Raw genomic sequence first — 5,413 nt, 5'->3', positions numbered from 1 at the left:
AAATATTATATAGGTTGTATTTTTATAGTTACATTAATATTATATAATAACATATTATAATACATCATATTTATGTGTTATATAACAACTATTATTAAATTATATTTTACTAAAAATAAAATATTTTCTGAATTTAATTGCTTTAGAAAACTAGTATGAAATAGTCTTTTATCTAAGAAATAAACTTTTTCTGCCGTTGGAATTTAGCTTTTGTATGACTGTCAATTTAGATAAATAAATACCTGTTATCTGATATGGATTCTGAAATCAAATTTTCAAGACAGAGATTTCTCCTTTTGATGTTTAAAGAGATATTAATTACAGAATACACAGAATATTAAATACGTTAATAGGAACAGATAATTTGATTTTGATGGCTCTTCAAAATGAAGTGTTTATAGTAATAATTTAGTACTCTTCAACAGCTTTCTAGTTGGAGCTTACAAGGAGATTCTATAATGCAGTGGTTCTCAAACTTCAGAATCATCTGAAGGTTCACTAAAGCAGATTGCTGGGCTCTACCCTCAAGATCTCTGATTCAGGAGGTCTGGGCTAGGGGCTGAGAATTTGCCTTTCTGACAAGTTTTCAGGTGATGTTGATGATGCTGGTCAGGGAACCACGCTTTGAAAAACACTGGTATAATTCATTACAAGAATTAAAAATAGTAGAATTTTATTGTCTAATTTGCATAACACTTTATTAAGAAATCTATTATCCTGTTTTCTTTTTTTGATCCAAAGACCAATATAAGCTCTTGAATTCCAAAGAACAAATAAAATCTAGGAAAATCTAATTCTCAGGAAACTATTTCTAGATTCCAGTGCAGATATTTTTTTCACACTAGATTTGCTCCACTAAAACCTCTTGTGTTTTATTTCTTTCTCCTCACCATACCTTTTTATTTTGATGGTAATCAAAAAAAATCAATCTTCCTTTATGGGATTTTAGAATTTTCTTTTGCCTGGGTGAGTTCTAAAAATAATTGTTTTCTTGTATCTACTTGCACATTGCCTTCTAATCTATAATTACATTGAATCAGCATTTGAAAGCACAATTTTGGGAATGTGATGCTTTGGAAATCCTTATTGAAGAAATCATTGCTTATCTGGCACAGTATGTGTTAATCTCATGCAGGAAAACGAGGCAAAAGATGAGAATATGTTCAGCCTAAGTATCCAACCACATAAAAATGCAGACATTATTTAGGAAAAATAAAAAGATGTGGCAAATAGCTAATTGTCACTTTTCCTATTTAATTAAACTTTGTTACTAGAAGCATTCCAAGCAGTGCTAGCACCAAACATACCTAAAATCAGTGCCTTTATCAAGACAAATGCTCCAATCGTACCACAGGGCTTGAATCACCTTCTATACTTTTGCTCTGATGGCCAGACATACTCTATATTAATTCTAGATTCTAAACCACCTTTTTCCATTCCCTTCCTTCCTCTTTCTCCCTTCACCTTGTTTGTCTCCGTTTGATTCTGCATCATATCTATCCTGGAAGCTGCCCTCTACCAGTTGAATTCTTTAGAGACAAGGCTATCCCCTTTCCCACGTGGGGCTGGAACAAGAGTGAGCATAACTACTGTACAGTTTGTCATTTTATTGCCATTCTCCTGTCTTTCCAACTTTTCCCATTTTTGCAGTTTCCCTTCCATTTGGGGGGGAAAAAGAAAGCATGTTTTTTTATAAAGAGAGCATGACATGAAAAAGAAGCTCTAGGGTCTAGTCCATCTGTTACCTGCAAGACCTTCATCTGAAAATTTAGGTTCCTTACCAATTTGGGGGAGGTCATCATATTTGCTTGATTTCATAAGATTGTGGTGAGAATCAAATTAGACAATGTAGGTGAAAGTTCTTCACATACTACAGAAGCAGAATCTACACATTAGGGCCAGGACTAGGGTGAAGCAAGTGTGTGGCCTGGGTGCCAAGTTACAGGAGTTGCTGACTTTCAGGGCCATACCAGAGCAGGGTGTGACGGTGGCCTTCAGGTGTTCACCTTTAATCGTTGTCATCTGCAACGCAGCTGTGATCAAAGGGTTAAAATCTTAGTGTGCATGACCGGCATTCAATAGATTAATACTCTTCTTTAGCCCTGGAGAAATGTTCTTAACAGAGACTGAAGTTTGGGGATTAAAGAAAGAGAAGTAAAGTTCCTAGCTGGTGGAGGACCCTTCAAAAATTCGCAGTGGATACGTGGTAACGTGCTCTACCCAGGAATAAGGCCAGTCCTCGGTTTGAAGAACACTGATCTAAGAGTGCTGCGGGGGAGGAAGCTTGCACACTGAGGAAAACTGGCATCTAATGAGCTCCTTCTCAGAACAATTTTCCCACTTGGGCCCTAAAAATAACTTTTAAAGTGTTTTACTATATTTAATTCAGAACCCACATTAAAAACAAAGAAAAGAAAGAAAGAAAGAAAGAAAGAAAGAAAGAAAGAAAGAAAGAAAGAAAGAAAGAAAGAAAGAAAGAAAGAAAGAAAGAAAGAAAAACATAACAAAACAAAAACCACACACAATTAGAGGAGGAAAGCCTTCTCTACGACTTAACCTAGAAATTGTTATGTTTCACAAGCAGATTTAAGGAAAATTTCTGTCTGCCTCAACAGTACATTAAAGACAAAGATTACTACATAATGACAAAGCTAAATCATTGCAGGATATAGTTCTTTGCTACCTAATGATTATCATCTGCCAAGAACTGGTATGCTATTAATACTCGTAAAGGTCTCCGGACTAGAAATTCTTTACTAGCAAAAGTACAAGTGTATTTTTATTTTAGGTAATTAATAGGGTTTGTCTTTCTCCTGATCACTGCTTAGCAGAAATGGAACCTGACTCCCTCCTCTGTGAAGAACGTGTAGATCTTCAGAGACTTCTCACTGAGTGACCTTAAGGCACAGTTCTCTTTCTTAATCATGCTCTTTCTGCACTTGGTGAATTCTCCAAGTGCAGTGGCTTGTCCAGGACTCTACTTATTAGCAGAGTAGATGCCCCACGCCTGATCGCTGATGTGTGAGGAACAGGGTGGGCTTGGGGAGAAGGGTGAGGAGAAACACATGAACCCGGCTCCCTACCCAAAAGAAAACAACATGTAACCAAATTTTGCTCATGGTGATTTTCCAGAGATGGGAGAACTGGGGTCAGTCAGCTATCACTCTTACATCTTTGTTGTTTCCTTTGAAGAGAGCTGAAAGAACATGTACCTCGCTATAAATAAGATGGCTCTTAAAGAATGAAGTTCAAAAGTGCTTTTCAGTACTTTACTCAATCTCCATGTAAGATGCTTCTGGTGAAGACACCGCATTTCAAACTAGGGTGCTAGTCAGTGCTATCCTTTTACTGAAAGTGAATTAAACTGGAAAAATCAGTGAGTAAAGTGAAGAAAGGATTTAATATACATTAATCACCAAAACAATCAGTGGAGAATTCTGGAAACATATATGACATATATTATAGCTGTTTCTAGATTAAACTGATTTTATTCTCTAATCTGATTATTTGACTAATCCTACTCTCGGGTCTGATTGTTTTTCCCTATTCTGAAGTTAAGTCTTTCTAAGTAATACAGATAAGAGAAAAAGGAGGAAATATAGATAAGCAGAAAATTAAAATCAATAAGAAAACTACCACCTGAAGATAACTTCTGTTAAAATTTATACTGTATATATAAATATTTCCTAACATACACTTTTATACATACTTATATACACATACTTTTTTCAAAGTTTTTATAACTGTTTTTTCACTTCCATAAGCATCTTTCCACATAAATAAGCTTTAATACATTATTCTTAAGAGTTGCATTATGTTGAATCGTATAGATGTAATACAATTTGTAGATGCTAAGTTTAGATTAGATTGAAACATATTATAATGAGTGGCATTTTTTATTAGTCCACTTCATAACGCTTAATTTTTTTCTTTATTGTGGAAAAAAACACCCTATGTATGCTGGATATGATCTTATTTTGAAACTACTTTGGTAGTACAATCTCTAATCCTCGACCTGACATGGAGGCCTGTTGGAGTAGCATCTGTCATGGCCCCGCCGTGTTGCCTCAGCGTCCTTACCATTTCTATACTCTTCAACCTGGCTCTCCAGGGATAGCACCTTCTTCTTTGTTGGAAGACTGCTGTCAACCTGCCATCTGAGCCCCACTTTGCCCACGTGAACAGGGAGCTGGAAGTGCCTGGCAGTTCATGCCCTCTCAGCAGTAATCCGTAACCAGTGATTGACAGGCATGGGAGTATTAATATCGCACTCTTTCAACCGTAGGCGGAGATGATTCTGAAGTGTGTGTTTTACACAGTTTTTCAATGTTGTCCCATTGGATTAAGAACCTTAGTGTACTGTGGTTTCTAGCTTAGAATGCACCTTTTATTGATTGCCTTCTCTTTCCCGATCACTTTGTCTGTCACACCTTTGTTCCTTGCATTTCCCAATATACTGCTTGCACTTGCATTCTTGGCTCACTGTCTGATTCTGGGGATACCCAAACTAAAACACCTGTTACAGTCACTTCAGCGGAGATTCCAAAGGCATGGACTATGTGTTGTTGCAGAGGTAATGTGAGCAATTCATCTAGTCATCAAGTGGAAATACTCTTCTTACTTTATATCACTATAACGTTTTATGCATTCACAGAGAAGCAAGGCATTTAAGGCCATCTTTATTTTTCATATGGAAAAATTGTAGATTCTTTGAGGTTAAATAAATTTTGTACAAGGTCACACAGCTAATTAGAAGAGTCAGTACCAGACCTGTGTTCTCATACTAGACAATTGTACCTTTACATAATCAACACTTATGTGTCAAAAGTGAGGTTAATTTGGAATGGATATGTTACCTGAATTAGTTTTAGGAAGCCTAAACCTTAAAATATAGCATATTCCAAGCATTTTAAAAGAATAGTTGTCTGTTTAATAACTATATTTCATTCTTCATCCTAGTTTCCACCTTTCATCTTTTTTATGTTACTTTCCCAGTATTTCTTTCACTTCTTTTGTCACCCAAGGGTGAACTGTCTCTACTAGGCACTGCAAAGGGAAATAAACTTATAATTGCCCTTTAGCTGAACTTCAGTAGGTTGGACTCATGGGGGAGAATGATGTATGTAAATAGTTATAGTTCAGGGCAGCGTGTAGCAAGCACTCTAAGAGAGGTAGAAAGTCTTTTGGGAGGGAGGACAGAGGAAGGAAAGATAAATTCTGACAGAGTGAAAAAAAAAAGGCTTGATGGAACAGGTGGCCTTTAAGCTGGATCTGGAAGGATGGGTAGGATTTCAACAGGCGGATGTCAGGGTGGGGGTGGGGTGACTCACAGAGTACATGGTGGGAGAAGGAAGAGAAGTGTTTAAAGTTACATGATGAAGGACCCTCAATGCCTGCAAGTTTATTTTATTTG

The sequence above is a fragment of the Pteropus alecto genome, unplaced genomic scaffold (genome assembly GCF_000325575.1).
Source record: "Pteropus alecto unplaced genomic scaffold, ASM32557v1 scaffold279, whole genome shotgun sequence".
Taxonomy (NCBI): Eukaryota; Metazoa; Chordata; class Mammalia; order Chiroptera; family Pteropodidae; genus Pteropus; species Pteropus alecto.
The sequence above is the reverse complement of the archived record's forward strand: the minus strand, read 5'-3'. Positions refer to the sequence as shown.